The sequence below is a fragment of the Podarcis vaucheri genome, assembly GCF_965113315.1.
Source record: "Podarcis vaucheri genome assembly, chromosome: 7".
Taxonomy (NCBI): Eukaryota; Metazoa; Chordata; class Lepidosauria; order Squamata; family Lacertidae; genus Podarcis; species Podarcis vaucheri.
In genome coordinates, this window is record NC_138765.1 from 17,998,133 (window position 1) to 18,011,542 (window position 13,410).

Sequence of the window (13,410 nt, forward strand, 5' to 3'; positions counted from 1 at the left end):
CTGTTGAGGTTAGCAAGCATAGGTAGCAGACACAGGCAGGCTGGCCCAGGCAGCTGGGTTGGGTAGGACAAGGTTTCCGGATATTTTCTTGTTTCGCCCCGAAGGGCTTCCTCAGCTGTTAATAGTTCTATATAATAAATATAAACACTTGATAATACAATGATTAATATTAGACATGTAGAAATTACAAATATAAATCTATTATATCATATCTAAAAATTATAAAGTTCATACATTATTAAGCCTTATCAAGCATTAAAATATACAGAGGTTGTGCATACCATCGAAGTGTGTAACAGATCATGTAAACAATGATTCTTGGACGATTCTCAATAGTAATGGCCAATGAATCTCAGTACACCCTTAATAAGCAAAACCATATGATCAGACAAGTGTTAACCTAAATGCAGTCTTAAAGGAATATGACCACAATGGTGTCACATAGGCAAAGCTCTTATATAGTATATGTTTCACATAGCTCAAGGGTTAAAATGCACCTCTGGGTTATTTGTGGGGCATAGGAATTTGTTCTTTCCCCCCCCAAAAAAATATAGTCCGGCCCACCACATGGTCTGAGGGATGGTGGACCGGCCCACAGCTGAAAAAGGTTGCTGACCCCTGACATAGCTTGTGTGGGATATGTCATTATAAAAAGCAGGTGTACAATTCAGTTTTTAGACCTAAAGGATGAAGTGTGTTGAGTAAAATAAATAAATCCGCTTTCCTTCTGTGTAAGGACTCTTCCTGCATTTTCAAGAGGTCCTTGATAGGTCCAAAGTACAAAAAAATGTAAGGTCATCCTCAGTGTGCGACTTTTGAATGAAATGGGATACCAGAGGAGCACCCAAAATTCTATTTCTGATCCTAGAACGATGCTCCAATTGTAGCCTTTTGTTGCACCCACGCAGAGACAAAAGGAGCCAAATGACACCAAGGGGTTAATCCAGAGAAAGAGTGTTTTATTCTGCCATGGGGGGGGGGGACAGAGGCACCTGTGTATTCAGTTCACAAAAGACAGGCCGCAGCAAAAAGCATTTTACATCAGGTTTTTATCCTGTTCTCCAAACCCCTTCTTCCCTCTCCCCTTTCACAGATTTTACATAGAAATGTTGCTTTTCGTTCTCTGGCTCTGGTCCCGGAAGTATGTTGCAAATCAATGTACCAGGACAAGGTTATCTTGGATCTGGGAAGCGAAAAGCTTTACTGCTCTCAGCTGTAGGTTTCAGTTACAGATAGGTAGCCATGTTGGTCTGCCATAGTCAAAATAAAAAAAATCCTTCCAGTAGCACCTTAAAGACCAACTAAGTTCTTGGTATGAGCTTTCGTGTGCATGCTGGTATCTGAAGAAGTGCGCATGCACACGAAAGCTCATACCAAGAACTAACTTTGTTGTTGTTTAGTCGTTTAGTCGTGTCCGACTCTTCGTGACCCCATGGACCAGAGCACGCCAGGCACTTCTGTCCTCCACTGCCTCCCGCAGTTTGATCAAACTCATGCTGGTGGCTTCAAGAACACCATCCAACCATCTCATTCTCTGTCGTCCCCTTCTCCTTGTGTTACAGCGTTTTTGTTACAGAAAGGACTGCTTAGCTCATGCTTTTTGTCTTAGAGGAAAATGCAGTTTTTAAAATGCTTAAGGGGAGGCCTGACTGGGGGGGGATTCACAAACAGTTTTTAGGGCTTTCTGGGGTAACCCTAACTGTACCCCTTCACAATATCCTAGTTCTGATTGGTCTTGTGGTTTGTCCCACATATAATAAACCACATGTGCATTTTATTACATAGACAGTGCGTGCAGTAGCACATGTAGCAAATGATTGTATGGTGAATTTAAACCCTCACTGTTGGTGAACTCTTTTACCAGAAGCGCGTATCTGCATGCAACGCAGTGTCCACACTTGAAAAAACCTCTTGGGGCTGTTATTAAAGTCTGTTGTTGTGGTATGGGTTTTAGATCAGTGTGTACCAGTATGTCTCAAAGGGATCTAGTGCGTCGTTTCCCGAAGCATGGAAGGACCTCGCAACCAGGAATATCTTTTAAGATATGGCAATGCCGTTTCACTATTCTCACAATGTCTCTCGTCATGTGATTAAATTCTAAGGAAGAATGGATTCTCTTGGTGATCTCATGAGTATCAGTCCGGGTTTTTTAAAGTGTGGATCTATCCTTAGTTTTAGTTCTTTGTATGGCTGTGGACACCACTGTACATGGGCAACCGCATTCTAGGAAAGAGGTTACCAACTTGTCAGAGTGATATTTCAAATCCTTCAGATTAGAAGAATTTATTTTGAGCCATAGAAATTGACCAAACGGAAGGTTATCTCAAAGGTGTCTTGGATGATTGGAACTATAATGAAGTAAAGAATTTACATCTGTACTTTTTTAAAAGGGGCGAACCTTGATTTTTAGCTGGTCAATGTAAATTTCCAAATCAAGAAAGGGTAGAACTGAATTTACCTTCAAATTTTAAATGTGAGTTTAGACCATTTGTCCACAGATTAAACCAATCAAAAATATCCTCAGTGAATATAAACAATAAATCACCAATGTAACGTCCATAAAACAACAAATATACTCCATATGGGTCATTATGAAAAATGTGTTCTAAATCAAAATTACCGTACTCATGAAAATATTGGCCACGCTGGGAGTGCATCTCGAACCCATAGGCACACCCTGTTTCTGGATGTAATATTTAGTCCCAAAACAGAAGTAATTGTTGTACAAAATTAAAGATACAATTTCCATGAGGAAATGTACTGGTGGAGATGTTTGATTATGATCTATTAACATTTCCTGAATCTGTGTTTTCATCTCATCTAGGGGTACATTGGTATATAGTGAGGAAACATCCCAAGCGGCTGTGATACTACGCTGGGTAACAGGTATGTTCTCGATGAAGGTAATGACATGTTTAGTATCACGGATATACAACGGTGTTTCTTTGGTAAGGGGATTCAAGAAGTTATCGATGTAGTGTGAACAATTTTCTAGAAAGGAGACTGAGGCTGAAAATATTGGTCTCCCTGGTGGGGGCAGTATGTTTTTATGTCTTTTGGGGAGGGTATAGAATATAGGTACCCTCGTATGCTGGGGACATAGAAATTCAGCCACAGCAGTATCAATATAGCCTAATAAGACAGCTTCATCTAGAATGGACTGAAGTTTATTCTTTATCACCGTGGCTGGATCACCAGGTAAGGGTAAATAGAAGTGGGTATTACTCAACTGGCTCTCTGTTTCCTTTACATAGTCTGCTTTATTCAGTAGCACAATTGCACCACCCTTGACAGCTGGCTTAATTATCAAGTCTTTGGCCTTGGTAAGTTTATTCAGGACCTCCATCTCCTCCTTACTCAAATTCTTACAGAAATTGGGGTGCGGGCAACGTTATAGTTATTACAAAGTCCTAGGTAAATAGCTTTAAAAAATGCTCTTGAAATTCCTGTGCAGCTACATCCGCCTCTCAGTTTTACAGCCACCACCATTCACAGCTGACCCTTCAAGTTTAAGTCCTGGATTTACAGTAGCCATCTGTCAGTATCTCAGCTCGCAGTCAGAGGTAATTGCCCCCCCCCCCCGGGCAACCGACTGAGATACTTGTTGACCTTCCCGTCTGCGTCTCCCGGCAGGCAAGGTCGTAAATCGGCGATTCTCCTCGTCAGACGTGAGAAGAACACACCCTCCTTCTCTCCCTCCCTGCATTCCCCAGGGAGGGGAAGAAAGACAGACAGGAGTCCTATTTACATGTCTTTATTCCTGTCATTCAGCAGTACAGAGAAAACGTGTCTGTACTCTCCAGACTCCAGCAGTAGAGTCACAACTCCACCCCTGTACTTCCAGTACAGGTCAGATGACACTCTGAGCTAACATCCGGTGCTCAGTACAGAGAATGGACTGCCCCTTTCTCCCACTAGTACAGTTGCAGACATCAACATCCTGTTTTGCATTCCAGCCACCTGCAGCTGGCTTTTGCATTGCTGCTTTTTCCTGACACCATCCTAGTTTCTGATTTGACCCTGGAATAATAATAATAATAATAATAATAATAATAATAATAATAATAATAATTTATTTCTACCCCACCCATCTGGCTGGGTCCCGCCAACCACTCTGGGCGGCTTCCAACAAAACACTAAAATACAATAACCTATTAAACATTAAAAGCTTCCCTAAACATGCCCCATTTTCCTTAGGACACAGAGCCATAGCTAGGTAGGGCCCTGCCAGAGGCGCAGGCGGTGTGTGTGTGTGCAAAATCGGCTGCTGAGACCCTCCGCCAGGCGCCCTGTCTGGCCAGCTCTCACTGCCCACAGCCCAGGCAGGATGGGGAAGAAGGCATGCTGGGCAGCAACTGCTCCCAGCTGCCCCCCTCGCCCCTTGGTCCTCCCTGTGCGTGCCACAGTGTCCCATCCCATTTGGCCATGAGGCACCAGCTCTGCCTCTCCCAGACCTCGCTTGGGGTCGGGGCCAGGAAGCTACACCAGCCCAGTGGTGGAGCAAGTTGATTGGGTGCCTGGGGCAGGGCCAAGGGGCGGGGCCAGCCACCCATGGGGCGGGGCCAGCCTGGGCAGGACGCTCTGCAGGACCACCAAGGAGTCTGCCTGCCTCCTCCCAGTCAGCCACACTCCAGCTGAGGGTGAGGCAGCAGGTGGACCGTTTGGTGCAGGGCGGAGCTGCACTCCCAAGGGAGACGCTTGGCTTGGGCGTGCTGCAGGCCTGTCGTGAATGCCGCCTGGCTTTTTGTCACCCCCCTCAGTGGTGACACGCAGGGAGCCCGCCCCTACCACACTGAAATATACTCAGAGTCGCAAAGTGATTTCATGCTCTTTATTCAGCTCATAGTGGTGAGGAGGAATGAATGAAAGTCCCCTCACAGTATCTGCTTTATATACATTATTTACACAATGGGCTGCACATGATTGGCTAATTCCGGAATTCTACTGTAAGCCAATCAGGTTGTGGATTCACTTCTATCTGGAGCAGGATTGGGTGGTTCCTGCCAACCAATCATACTGCTGCATTGTTCTAGGACCAATCAGACTGCTGCATTCTGAATCCTATTGTTCTAGGACCAATCAGACTGCTGCATTTTGGATCCTATTCAACTCAGTACATAACACACACACACCTTCCTCCGCCCCTGTACCAGCCTCAGCCCCTGACACTGCCCAGCTCACCTCACTACTCGCACCCCTGCCTCTCCGGACGTGGGGGAGGGAGTCGCCAAGTTCAAAGCCTGCCTACTCCGGAGTCACTTCTCTATCTCTCTCCTCTGGAACACCCTCCTTCAAGAGTGTCAACTTGAATAAAATATATGGGGGGGGCAGGTAAGCACGCCCTGTATAATCAAAATGGAGCACACACACACACTATTTGAATGGCAATGCCCATTAACAGGGGGCAGTCTTCTCAAATATTTTAGGGAGGGGCAAACGAACCTTGACCCCAAGGGGCCGGCTCCCATGCACTCCCCCCTATTAAAGTAGGGTGCTCCCCACTTTATGCGACTTCATTTATGCACGCAAGGCCCCAGAACGTAACCCCCACGTAAGTGAGGAGACGCCTATATACCATCATCTAGGTCAGCCTTCCCCATCTTGGTGTCCTCTCTCTGTTTTGGCTTCCTTCAATCAGAATTCATTACAAAAGGGAATTCATTACAATGTGAAGTGTGTGAGGAATTGAATTGAATGGGTGCTGGGGGGCGGGGTTGGAGGAGAGACAGAAAGAAGAGCCAATTTGTCCATGGCTAGGGGGCACAATCTGGACAGTTCTGCCAGGCTCTCAAGATCACCTAGCTAAGGCTCTGTTAGGCTGTCCCTATTTGTATCGGAGAAATGTTGGAGGGTATGGCACAGGTGCACCAGCACTGTGTGCCATCATTCCCCCCCCCCCATCATAGCCCAGCTGGTTGTGGCGCAGGTGTTCTGAAATAATATGCAAAAATACACTGGGCAAAACCTCTTTTAAAGATGTGGATTTTGAGACGAAAGTGCATTGGTGTGCATCAACATTTGTTGGCAAGCGGTAGCTTCCAGCCACAATGGATATACTGCATCTGAACACCAGTTGCTGGAGACCACCGGAGGGGAAAATATTTTTGTGCTTAGGTCCTGCTTTCCAGTTTCCCACAGGCATCTGGTTGGACGGATCCAGCAGGAGTCTACTGTTTCAACATTTACATGGGTCTGAACAACAACAACAACAATGTGACAAAGCAACTTGAAATGTGATTTGGTTCTGACTGGGACCTTCCAGATTCCTCTAAAGCCAAGATCCAAGTCTGGGAAGGGAGCTATGTGTGGAACTTCATGGGGATGAGGAGGGAGATGCATTAAACCATGGGTAGGCAAACTAAGGCCCGGGGGCCGGATCCAGCCCAATCACCTTCTAAATCTGGCCCACAGACGGTCTGGGAATCAGCGGGTTTTTACATGAGTAGAATGTGTCCTTTTATTTAAAATGCATCTCTGGGTTATTCGTGGGGCATAGGAATTCTCCCCCCCCCCAAAAAAAAATAATAATATAGTCTGGTCCCCCACAAGGTCTGAGGGACAGTGGACTGGCCTCTGCTGAAAAAGTTTGCTGACCTCTGATTAAACCAATGTGTTATGATTCACAAACAATAGATTGGCACAGCAATGTATTTAGGACTAAATGTCCCGTTGCTGATAATTCCTGGCTGCTTCCCAGCACACAGCTCTGCTCAAATGGCTGATTTCTGAGAAAGCGAAACCTAAACTGGGTGGCTCTGTTTCCTCTTCATTGTAAACCATTTGGAGAACAAAAACAAATGAGTTTTAGCACATTTTAAAATGGGCAGAGTGAGCCAGGTGGAACATGATCTAATCTAAATACTGGATTACGCAATAGCCTGATCTATTAGAAGGCTCAGAATGCATGAGACTCCTCCACTGATGTAAGCAATAACATTGAACATAAAAACAATTACAGTACACACAATAATTGGGTCCCCCCTTTGTGGAAAGAACATACTGTCAGACACATTTTAGCCTTCCTACATAATATCACACAACAAACTAATTAAATATCAGTTGCATATTTTGAGGCAATCGTGATCTTTTACACATCTTTTCAGTCCTGGAGCACAGAGTCTTGAGGTTTAAAAAGTGAGAGAATGTCCTTGCAATTCAACTCCCCCCTCCCCCTTTGTCAGCCTCTCTCCTCCGTCAGTCTATACCCTTTGAAAGAAATTGCTGTGGCCACTTTGAAAACTCAGGTGTCTGTTGTTGCTGCAGGTAATAAATAGTCTTGTGGTTTTCTATAGCCTCCACCCTTTCCAGGCCTGAGGCTCACCACAATCTCAAGTGAGTCTGTGTCCTAGGTCCAATTCCATGTTTGCCTCATTGCTACTTGGTAAAAAGCTCAGGAGAACTTTAGCACAGTGCATTTCCTTCAGATGACAGACCAATGGAGGCTCATTGCCTCGTTGCCATTCTCTGTTTGCCACACGTACAAGCAGTGGTGTAGCTGTGTAAGATCAGAGAGGATGGGGTGGTCTCAAACTGATACATGGTTTTAGATGAGGCCTTCTAAAATGCCAGGTGGGGAGAGTGTGAGAATGTGGCCATGGTAGATGGGTAAAAATCTTGGAGCAGAAACTGCATCCTGTTTACAAGTTTTCCTCTCCCCATGCCTGCCAGGCAACACAGTTCTGCTCAAACTGATCAAAGATCAAAACCGGTGATACACGGCCAACACTGCTGATCTTCAGTGCACAGCTACAACAAGGCACAGTCTATCTGTGAGTTTATGGACATTCCCAGTTCATGGACCTTGACAGTGAAACCTGACAGGTCTGAGGATGTGAACCAATATAACATCCCTTATGATGCTTTTCCATTCTCAGAATTTTCTGCAGTGCAAATGGGTCACGTGATCAATGATGTGCAGGAGGCCCTCAGTAGAGAAGTTAGTGCTGAAAGGGCTTCCTAAGCAGAACAAAGTATCTCTGCAGATGCTAATAAAGTCCTTTCACTGCCAACCCCCACCCACCCCATCTTTTTAATGCAAATAACAGGAGAGGTCTATACAGAGAGAGGATTGGAAGAAAGAACTTGACACACTTCAGACATGAGGCAGAACCTTGTTGTCATTGCATTCTTATATTAATAAGTCTGTGCCCAATGCGCATCTGATGTACTGCAGATGCACGTCTGGTTGTGCAACCAGGGACGCCACTGCCCTGATCAGCTGAATTCTCATCATAGCACTGCTCTGCTCCCCCAGCTTGCCATTTACACCCCAGCCAAAGGATTTTATCCAACATTACTGATGCTCAGAGCACACCAATGAATGCAACTTATTAACTAGAAGGTTTTTTTAAAAAAACAAACAAACCCTGGAAATTTGTATGGTCCTTTGCAAGTATTCTACACTGCAGTAGTAGGAAGGCCAGGTTCTGGGTAGTCCTCTTCCATCAATGCCCCGCTGCTTAAGTGCCCACAACTCAGATGCTGCTGAGACTGGCACAGAGGCAACAACAGTAAAGGATTACTTCCATGGGGTGCTTCCACAGATGATCCTTTGGGACTTCCCAGAAAAGGCAGCATCCCCGCTGGCAAACGGGCTGCTTGGACTCTGGCCAGGAATGCGGCTTCGGCTATTTGTTGGGATCTTATCTCATCCTCGCTGGTTACCTTCGCTTTCTTTTTTGCTTTTAGTGGTGTGAAGATCGGGAGGGAGAGGGTATAAAAGGGAAAGAGAGGGAGAGAGCAGGACGGAGAAAAGCGCGAGAAACCTCGAAGCAAAACCTCCGAGAAGAGGACTGAGCTTGGCTGCAAAAAATTGGTTCAGCAGCAGGTAAGGAGTTGAACTTTTCTCCTGGGTCTATAATGATTTCCGTTTCTTTTTGAGCTTCTTTGCGTTAAAGGAGACTCTGAAGGCAATGCAACCCATCTCCCTTTCGCGTGTTAATTCAATATATCCCTCTGGACAGCACCCCCCCCTTTGATGGGTATTATTCCTGAAAGAAAGCAGCAGGACCACAGCTGTGCCCCAGCACTTGCTGACGTGTAAAAATGGTATCTGTGAGCTACTTCTGATTAGAGAAACTGCATGGTAAGGGTTCAAGGCAGGGCAGAAGGTGCTGGAGGTTTTTTCGGTTCTGGGTTGGTGCTGCCCGATGAGCCTGGATAGCTCAGTGGGTTAGACCGTGGTGCTGATAACTCCAAGGTTGCAGGTTCGATCCCTGTATGGACCAGCTGCATATTCCTGCATTGCAGGGGGTTGGACTTGATACGGAAGGGGGGGTATGTCTTCTTCACCTCCTTCTTCGCTACAATATATCCATTTATTTCCAATTGTCAATGTCAAAAGGGACTAAAATCTATAAAATTCATAGAAAATCAACGTGCCAATTTGCTCAATTTCTCTAGGACCCCATGACACCTCCCCTGTCCTCCATAATCCCTCAAGCAAGGTGTCAAGACCCTAATCCGGTCAAATCGCTCTGCCAAGCCCTTCCTCCGGGCGATGCCAGGTGACAGACTATGCATACATGGACCATTGTCTTCTCAGGATGTGCTTATCTGCGCATATCTCCAGCTCTGCATATTCCCCCTCCCTCCTCCATATCTCCAGCTCTGCATATTTCCCCCTCCCTCCTCCATATGTTAATCCGGTGTAACCCAACCTCTTCCTAATGCATTCGTGATGTAATCTGTGTAACCCAACCTCTCCCTAATGTATTCATGATGTAACTGGGATGTATTTTGCACTGTATTCTGGGATATGGAGGGAAATTTCAAAAGTTCATGTCACCCCTTTCTAGCTGTTCAATCTCGCCTTGAACCTGTTGCGCAATAAACTTGGATCTTCTCCAGTTTGCTCCTGCGTCCGGCTGAGCTCATTTTCTTCCGCAGGGACCCGCGGACTTAGTCCGACGAGCTGGGTGGCAGAGTAACCCCGCACCCAGATTTTTCCGTAACAGACTAGATGATCCCCAGGGTCCCTTCCAACTCTACAGTACTATGTTTCTACGACTTTCCCGAGTCGCCCTCTCGGGGCTTTCCGTATCCTTCCATGACTGTGGTACGAAATATGAAACTTCCCTTCTCCATGCACCTTAGTCCTGCTGCAAAATCGCCTCCCCATATCAATTAAGACAGAGAGACAGACAGACGAACAAACAAAACTCCACTGTTAACACTCCACACTTAAGTATCATGCAGTTAGGTCCTCGGATGTCTTTAATTCTAAAAAGGACTTTATGCTCTTTTCTTCCTTTAGCTGTATTTCATTTATTTATTCATTATATTTATATAGCTTTCAGGACAAGATAATTTACCCAGAGTAAATCTATTAAAATTAATGGACCTTATGCATGGTTATTAATTTCATTGAGTCATCGCTGAATAAAAGTTAGTTGACAAGAATCCAATGTGGATATTTTCCCCAGTATTAATGACCTTTAAGAATATTTCTGGGCTGTTTCTGCATCACTTATGTTGACCCTCTGGCTCCCTTTTTTTTACCTTCCCCTTGATGACATTTCTAAAAATATTCTTCTTTTTACTGGTGACTCTTGTAAAAGTGACAGGGCAAGACTTGGCCAGAATGTACTAGGGACATGCACAACACATTGACCTATTTATTTATGAAGCATTTTATCCAAAGTTTTATCCAAAAAAGGGAATCTTTAGTGGGGTGTAAATGCTTCCTTTAGACACATCTCTAGAGTAATGAATAATTTGAGTTCAAAAAAGATCCACACCCACATAAACATGTTTTAAGGGTTAAGTGTGAATGCATGCACATATAGATTTCTGAGAGATTGACAACAGGGACAATTCTTCACTTTATTGAAATACTACCGACTGCTGCTCAAACAACCCACTGGTCTTAGAGATATGTCCGATGTAAATTGATTTCCCCCCATAAACCATAGATTGTAAATATGTCCATAAAAGTGTGTTGAAGGCTATCATTTAACTATTGGAGTTTTCTTCTCCTTCTCAGATAAACTGAGCCACAAGGGATCATTGCCATGGATCCTGCCGTAACAATAGAAACCTTAAAAAAAGACCTTGCTGAAGTGAAGGCTGCTGTGGAGAAAAAACCATTTGAAGCTGTTTCAGCTGAAGCTCAAGAGCAGTCAAATTTATTAAATAACATCACATTGGCAATTGCCATCACAGGAATATCTGGTGCCGGGAAATCATCTTTTGTCAATGCCCTGCGAGGAATGAAAGATCATGGAGAGGGTGCAGCTGAGATTGGGGTGACAGAAACAACAATGGTGTCACAAGAATATACACACCCCACATTCCCCAACTTCAAAATTTGGGATCTACCAGGAATTGGAACAGCTAAATTTAGTGCAAAGGAATACCTAACAAAGGTCAATTTCAACGATTATGATTTTTTCATCATCGTCTCCTCAGGACGCTTCACTGAGAATGACACCAAATTGGCTCTTGAGATCCAGAAAAATAAGAAGAAATTCTACTATGTGCGAAGCAAAGTGGATATCGATATAGAAAACTACAGGCGGTCAAAAGGCATCGATGTGGAGGACACCCATGAGATGATGCAAGCTGAGAAGACGACTCTTGACGCTGTACGGAAAGATAGCTATGATAATTTGAAGGCGTTAGGTGTGTCTTCTCCAAGGGTCTTTCTAATATCAAGGTGGGATTTGAGCAAGTATGATTTCCCCCTGCTTCAAGAGACCATTGAAAAGGAACAGGATGAAATCAAGAGAGATGTTTTAATTATGTGTCTTCCGATTTTAACAAAAGATAGCATTAAAAAGAAAAAGGCTGCAATGGAGCGCCTGATATGGAAAAAAGCCCTGGTGAGTTGTGGCGTTGGATTGCTTTCTGGCCCATTGATCTCATTTGGTTGTGACATTGGTATTCTGGTTTCGACAATGAAGGAGATCTGCAAAGTTTTTGGCTTGGATGAAGGTTCCCTCAATATAATAGCAAATCGTGTGGGGAAACCTGTTGAGGAGTTGAAATCTGCTATTGAACATACCCCAAGCACCGGTAAGATCACGGCAGAATTCGTCATGGATATCTTGAAGAGGTCAGCAATATGGGGAACAATCACAGTGGTAGAGCTGGTTCTGGATTTCATACCTGTGTTGGGGTCTCTCTATGGTGGGGGCAGTTCTTTTGCTACCACATTCTACTTGCTGAAGAATTTCCTGGAAAACGCTGTGAAAGATGCAGAGAAAGTTCTGGCAAAGGCTGCTGAGCCCAAGAGACGCAAGTAAACAGCCAATACATCTACCTGGGAAGAGACATCCAGGTATAACATGCATAATCTCATCTTTCTACGACAGCATCAACCTATTGCTTTCTTCACAAGTTCGACTCCTAGCATGCTCCCTTTATTACTCTTCAGCTCAGCACTCATAGGGTTGCCATATTTCAAAAAGTGAAAATCCAGACACAAAAGTTTTTGAGCTTTTCGCTTTTTTTGGGGGGGGGGCAAAGTTATAGAGATGAGGAGGGCAAGGTTGATGAGCTTTTTTTTGGCAAAATCTCCCCAAAACAAAAAAGGTTTTTGAGCTATTTTTAAGGAGATTCACCCCCCAAAAATCAACACTTCTGACATTTCACAAACATTTTTACCAATTTTCAAGAATTCTGCTTGGACACTACTTCCAACGGACGAATCCCAGACATATGGCAGCCCTATTATAACAACGCTTAATCAGTAGCCTGCCTGGACAATTTTTATCCAGTTTAGAGGTTTCTTATCTCCTACCTGTCAGTGTTAAAACGATGGATGTCTCCCCCTCCAACATGCAGCAAATTTGCAGCAGCAAAACATAAAGAATGGAGAAAAGAAGAGAAGAGAAATGGCTTCAGAGAGTTTTATTGCTGATAGGCTTAAGTTAATTGTGATGCAGAATTAATGTCTGAAGGATAATTTAGCAAAGGTGAATCTTAAAATTACAGCCCTGGATCAAAAAGTTACTGATCTTAATGAGGAGATATCAAAATCTGAAGCAGTTGAAATTAAACAAGATCTAACACAGATATCGTCTTGGGTGGGATCCTGCGAGACATGCTTATCCATGCAAAAATGTACTATATAATTTTGTAGCCTTTAGTATATTTTGTGGTTATTTTGTTATTTCTGCTTTTAAAAATGTTTTAAAGTATTCTCTTCCTCCTTTGATTGCTATTCTCTCCTTTTCCCTTATTGACTTTAATAATCTCAATAAAATTATAAATATTAAAATTATAAGAAATGGTTTTTTCTGAATCCTCCCTACTGCAATTATTTCCCCAACTGTTCTAATTTGAGTTGTAAAAAATCACTTAATTCAGGCATGGGAAAGCTGTAGGCAACAGTCCAGATTTAATTGTCCTAACCTGAACCACAAGCCTGTTTTCTCTCAGCCTCCTTGTTGTAATGATTAATCTTTA

The 13,410-nt window shown here is 44.0% G+C and overlaps 1 protein-coding gene and 1 pseudogene across 6 annotated transcripts in view; one reads left to right on the forward strand and one right to left on the reverse strand.

The window, feature by feature from the left end:
- LOC309537189 (interferon-inducible GTPase 5 pseudogene) overlaps positions 1–13,234 on the forward strand; it is a 41,477-nt pseudogene extending 28,243 nt beyond the window's left edge. The window contains exons 2-3 of one of the 2 annotated variants that reach the window (XR_014224738.1): positions 8,689–8,827; positions 10,985–13,234. The product of XR_014224738.1 is annotated as an interferon-inducible GTPase 5 pseudogene (transcript). The remainder of the gene's footprint in view (positions 1–8,688; positions 8,828–10,984) is intronic. The other variant, XR_014224735.1, reaches the window with a different exon arrangement.
- LOC309537083 (interferon-inducible GTPase 5-like) overlaps positions 1–13,410 on the reverse strand; it is a gene marked incomplete at its 3' end in the record, with an annotated part of 128,394 nt that overhangs the window by 53,952 nt on the left and 61,032 nt on the right. The window lies entirely within an intron of this gene.